Source organism: Elephantulus edwardii, unplaced genomic scaffold, assembly GCF_000299155.1.
Source record: "Elephantulus edwardii isolate Elephantulus edwardi_28Jun2011 unplaced genomic scaffold, EleEdw1.0 scaffold00057, whole genome shotgun sequence".
Lineage (NCBI taxonomy): Eukaryota > Metazoa > Chordata > Mammalia > Macroscelidea > Macroscelididae > Elephantulus > Elephantulus edwardii.
Window position 1 is genome coordinate 5,432,365 of NW_006399807.1, and position 6,331 is coordinate 5,438,695.

General features: G+C 42.3%; 1 pseudogene; it reads right to left on the bottom strand.

The window, feature by feature from the left end:
* Nucleotides 1-461: 461 nt before the first annotated feature.
* On the bottom strand, nucleotides 462-2,114 carry LOC102848932 (annotated as a pseudogene).
* Nucleotides 2,115-6,331: the final 4,217 nt, after the last annotated feature.

A 6,331-nucleotide genomic window follows, 5' to 3' on the forward strand; every position in this document is an offset into this window, starting at 1 on the left:
TTTTTTTTCTTTTAAATTTTATTATTTTTGTGTGTGTACCATCAAATCAGATCTGACTGGTACAGGAGTTGGTTCCCCTCCTTCTCTAGCAGAGCATCAGGGGAAATTGAACCGTGCACCTCTGAGACTACAGTTCAGTTTCTTGCCACTAAGCCATCAGAGATTCCAACAGTAAGACTTCTAGGGTGAAGCTTTCTCCCAATAATGTGGAACCCTCTGTGGATGCTGAGGACACTGTATGGGTGACAAAAAGAAAGGAGAGAGAGAGAGAGAGAGAGAAACACCCGCGAGAGGGCGGGGGGTTGGGGGCGTGGGGAGCGAGGGCGAAGGCGAGGGCACCTGAGCACGAGAGAGTAAGAGCGAGAGGCAGCACACAATGCCCGTTAAAATAGGGAATGTGGTTTTTCAGGGTCTGAACTTTTTTCGGTATATTTTTTTGGTATATGGCAAAAAATTTAATCTCATCTATAGTCCTCCTTAGGAAAATCTAATGTAAACAAATTCCCAAACTTCATTCTGAGGCTCTCCATGTCAAAGGTTTCCATCTCTCGCTCCTACCTTTCTAACAGGTACTTGATTCTTTCGCTGCATTCCTTCTGAAGGGCTCCAGCTCTTCTTCAATCTTCTGCTCCAAATGTGCTCTGTGCAGAGACATCCTCTGCTCCAGCTTCTGGAGCTCGAGCTCGTGTTGTGCCTCAGTTTGCATCTTGATTTTCCGGCTGGAGCTGTAGCCTCAAGGCCTGGCATTCTGCTTCTTGAGCCTCATCGAGCCGTAATGCTTGAGAGGTCATCATTTCATTTATCCTCTGTTCGTACTAATCTGCCAAATTGGCAAGTTTTCTCATCTTCTTGTCTTTCAAGGTCTTTAAGAGTGTTCTGTGCTCATTCTTTGGAGTAACTTCCATCTGGTGATTCTTGAGTCCTTTATACTGTTTGGTCTGTACTTTGCAAGTGTCCTGAAACTGTTTTTTTCATTTACATATCCATTGCCTTTAAGTTATTTGGCTGTTGCCGGAGTTCCATGACATGCTTTCTGTGCAGTTCACTTTCTCGCAGCTTGTTGTATTCCAACTGGTTCTCCAGTTCCGTCTGATGCTGAAGACGGATCAAGTCCGTGCGAAGCTTCTGTAGCTTGTGCAGCTGCTGGTATTCCAGCTCTCAGGTGGACTCGTCGTGCTGGATCAGCATGTCGTGCTCCATCTCCTTCTGCGTCCTCGTTTTATTTAGTTCCTCCCGAATGTTCTTCTGGTCCACCTCGTGTCACTTGATCACATTATTCTCCGCTTAAAGAAACAACAGTTTTTGTCGTAGTACGGTCTCTGCTGAGTGAGGAGGTAGGCTTCCTCATCGGCCTGCGTCTCCTGCTTCTCCTTCTTGGGTGTGCTAGGATCCTCATTCATTTTTCTCCTTTATCTTTTCCTTACAAATCTTATACTGCTTCTTCTGACTCTCTTAAGAAAGTTGTCAAGTCCTTCTTCTGCTGGGCCAAGATCTGTTGCTGGAACTTCTCATCTGTTGCAGCTACCTTTGCCTCTTTTTCTATTATAGCCACTTGCTTCTGGGCCAGCTTCCCCAGCTCGATGGATGAGTCGTTGGCATGTGTCTCCACCTCCTTCTGGAGCTTGAGGCGGTGCTCGTCCATCTCCACCGTCAGCTTGTTCTCCAGGGCAATCAGCTGCTTCTGGTGCTGGTGCCACATCCGCATCTGCTTATAACCTGACTCGTTCTCCTGCTCATGCTTGTGGATCTGCTGTGTAACCAAATATGCTGATTTGATTGTGGCAAAGCACTCCCTGTACAAGTAGTGGAGGCCCTGGCTCTGGACTAAAGGGGTGGCCCGCCTCATCCCTTATGAATACGTGATCCTTCCTCTCGTGCACGATGGAGGAACTGGAGTTTCTTGTGTTTTCGTCCTCCTGCATCATGACCAGCTTGGAGGGGCTGTCGTCCATGACCTCCTGCACGATGTCGACACTGCTGCTTTGGCTGCCCGTGCTCACAGACATGCTTGGGATGGAATGATTGCTGCCCAGGAAAATATTGACATTGGTAAGGATATCACTTAGTTTGAAAAGAAATTGCATGGAAGTAGCAGTCATGACATCAAACGACATTGTACGTTGGGTAAATCTACCATGGAAGATGGATTTAAAGTGTTAAAACAAATATGTCACTTTGAGGACTGAGATGAACTGGACCCAAGCCATAGTATTTCCAGTTGCCAAATATGCATGCAAAAGCTGGACAATGAATGAGGAAGATCAAAGAATTGTGGTGCTGGCAATGAGAACTAGATAGACTAAGTACTAAGTAAACGTATTAAATACAGTATCAAAGAACACAAATCTGTCTTGGAAGTCTTCTTTAGAAGTGATCTCACATACTTTATTAACTATAAAGAGGAACCAGTCCTTGGAAAAAGACACCATGCTAGGTCAAGTAGGGAGTCATCAAAAACCAAAAAGAGCCTCAACAAGAAGAATTCAAACAGTGACTGCAATGGTGGGCTCGACTACAGCAGTGACTGTGGGGATGACACAGCACCAGGCAGTATTTCTTTTTTATTACCTATGGTGACTATGAGTAAGAACAAACTTTATGGTACTTAACAAGAGTACCTTTTTAAATGAACAATAAGTGAGCTCTGGTGGCCTAATGGTAAGAAGCTTCATTGCAATATCAAAGGCACATGGTTCAAATCCATTAGCTGCTCCATGGAAGAGTCAGCAATCTTCTTCCACATGATTTGCTGCCTCTCAAAACCTGCTGGAAGGTCAACTATGCATTGGTTCCAACAACAATAACCACTGCTATCATGTCTATTCTAACTCATAATGATCTTTCATCAAGTTTGAGGCTGTCAATCTTTCTAGGAGGAGACTGCCTGCATTTCTTTTAAGGAGCTTACAGTCTGACACATTGTGCACTGCACCACCAGGGATCCTTAGCAATAACAATAAAATAAGACAGACATTTACTTCTGTCACATGTAAATTAAGTTCAAAACTAAGCAGTCTGGTTTGAATGGCAATTTCATGATCTAAGGACTGAGGCTTTCCTATTGTCCCTTCCTAAGTGACTGACTGCCTTTCAAAGGTTTAAAAATAGCTGTTCCATTTGTGACTGAGGTATTTCACTCAGTGTAAAATACTGCAGAATATCACAGTTCTAAAACAGGACAGGCATGGGTGTTGTGGGAAACCAAAGAAAAGAGAGAATAAAATAATGAACACTGCATTGGAACAGATGAAGGAAAGAACTGATAAAAATATTTGCTTAGGCATTATTTGTATGACAACAGTCCAGAATAAGAGATGCATAGCAAAGGGGGGGGTGGAGGGAGGAAGGAAATTATGTAACAATGTATGATTTTTCTTTTTTTTAAGTGAACTGGTGGGCAAGGGAAGAAAATGTGTAACAATGAATGAATGAAAATCCAACTTTTCTATAAATTTTCATTAAAATCTCAATTAAAAAGGGGAGGGCAGATAAGAATAGCTACTCCAGCTCTAGTCTCATGCTTCCAGACAAAGGAGGACAAAGAAGGGCAGAGATGACAATTATATCCTCTTCTTTGAAAGACACTGGCCAGGAACAATATGAAGTATGCAAATCCCCTGGGCCAACTTTACTCACATGGCCGCACTTAAGTGCAAGAAAAGCTGCAAATGCAGCCTGTATTCTGAGTGGCCACAAACTCAACTATAAATTGGGACGAACTCGATATAAAAGCTAACAACTCTCTCTCTTGCACCATTGTAAGAGCCATATCTGAGCATCTCATACCTCATCTAACTGACTGTACTGAAACCTGGAGTATAGTGCACGAAGCCACTTCCTATCTCCTCCAGGAGCATCTTCTGCAGTAAATTATCAATCCATTCTGCCACCTCCAACTGTCTTCCTGTACCTTTTATTTTTAAAAGCCTTCTCTCCTTATCAAATGATCATTGTAGGTTTACTTAGAAAATACAGTGTCAAAAAAGTCTAACAAGATAGCAGCAGCAGTGTTTGACCTCTCCTAACTCTACAAGAGGAAAGAATACTCTTTAACAACAGCAAAAGCCCAGAATTGATGCTTTTATGGTCAGATAGGTCCCCACACTCCCAAACCTAACACCAACCATCCATCTCGTGGCTGTCAGCATTCTACTATTGTTGTTGCTCTTGGAATCAACTCACAGCTGACCTTCCACTGGGTTTTCAGATGCAGTTAATTTCACAGCAGGAGATTGTCCATATTTCTCCCTCGGAGTAGCTGGTAGAGTCAAACTGTGTATCTTTGGGTTAGCAGTGCATCTCCTTACCACTACAAGCCACCAGAGCTCTCATGGCTCTCCATTATAACCTCACAAATTCTCTGCAATAACCACAGAAAATCCACAGACTAAAAATTATAGAGTTTAGTCTCCATCCATGTAATTTACTGCCTCTGAAAACACTCTGGATGGTCAGAGATAAGTCAGCTCTGACTCAATAGCATATAGCAATTAGCAACAACAGCAATAACAACAACAGGAAAGTAGCAGGTTTTATCACTCAAGCCAGCAACAATCTATAATTCTTGAATCAGATTATTTTTTTTTCTATGGCATTATCTTGAACAGACCTCCCCCTGACCTTCATTAGCTCTGGGCCCAACCCTTCAACTCTTTGCCTACATTATATAGCTCTTTTGGTTCTGCCAATTCTGTGTCCCCCTCTCACCCATTTCATCAGTAAGTTCTGTGGAGTGGTGATTCTCTTCCAGCTGAGTCACACGGGACTCTCATTCTTTTACTATTGATAGCACTGTTGCCACATCTTTGTCTTGCTTTTGCTCATTCCATGCAGGAATTTCTGTCCTAAAGAATGTGCTGTACTTTCTGATCCATACTTCCTGGTGATGATATTCTCATTTTCACCACCAAATCTATTTTACTTAAGCCTGGTGGGATGACAAAATTGACTAATCCTCTCATTAATGCTCTGAACGCCTTATTTACAAATTCCTACTTTAAATATAGATTGTTGTTGTTGTGCTCTATCAAGCTGCCAGTGACTCACAGTAAACCTATTCACAATAGCTCCGAACTCTGACCTATTCTTAACCAATCTCACAGTCTCCAACACACCTAGCCTCATTGCTGCAGTTATTATGTCAATCAATATCATCCAGGGTCTCCCTCTACTGTGCTGTCCTCTGCGCTTCCAAATATGATGTCCTTCTCCAAGGACTGGTCCCTCCTGACAACATGTCCAAAGTATATGAGCCAGAGCTTCAAAATCCTTAACTCTAAGGAAAAACATGGTTTCACCATCTCCAGGACAAAACTGTTCATTCTCTTGACTCTCTGTGGAATGTTCAACACTCTTCTCCAGCACCACAACTCAAAGGCATAAATTCTTCTTCTACCATCCTTAATCATTGTCCAGCTCTCTGATGCACAGCAAGTAATTGCAAAGACTATACACATGGATCTCACCTGATGGTATGCATAGGAATTAGATCAATTACATCTGTGGAAGGAACCACTGAAAAAGCTCAATATCAGCTGTGAAAACTAGGCCCGGAGCTGATTGTGGAATAGACCACCAACTACTCATACGCAAGTTCAAGCTGAAGCTGAGGAAAATTAAACCGAATTCATGGGAACCAAAATATAAATTTGAGTCTATCCCATCTGAATTTCAGAACCATCTCAAGAACAGGTTTGAGGCCTTGAACACAAATGAGTGAAGACCAGATGAGTTGTGGGAGGATATCTAGGGTATCATCCAAGAAGAGTGCAAACGGTCATTGCAAAGACAGAAGAGAAAGCAAAGACCAAAATGGATGTCAGAAGAGACTCTGAATATTGCACTGGAGCACAGAGAATCCAAAGCACAAGGAATAATTCAAGATACTAAAGAGCTGAACAGAAGATTTCAAAAGGCAGTGTGGGATGACAAAGTAAAATATTACAATGAAATGTGCAAGGAGCTGCAGTCCGAAAACCAAAAGTATCAAATTCACTCAGCATTTCTTAAGCTCAAGGAACTGAAGAACAAATTCTAACCTAGAGTTGCTATAATCAAGGATGCTTTAGGCAGAGTATTAAACGATCAAGGAGGCATCAAAAGAAGATGGAAGGAATATACTGAGTCATTGTATCGAAAGGAATTGGCAAACACAGAAGAATTTAATGAAACAACATATAAGCAAGAGCCTATGGTGATGAAGGAAGAAGTTCAAGCTGCTTTGAAGGACAAAGCAAAAAAAATAAGGCCCCAGGAATAGATGGTATACCAATTGACATATTTCAGCTAACAGATGCTGCCCTGGATGTACTCACCAAGTTGTGCCAAGAAA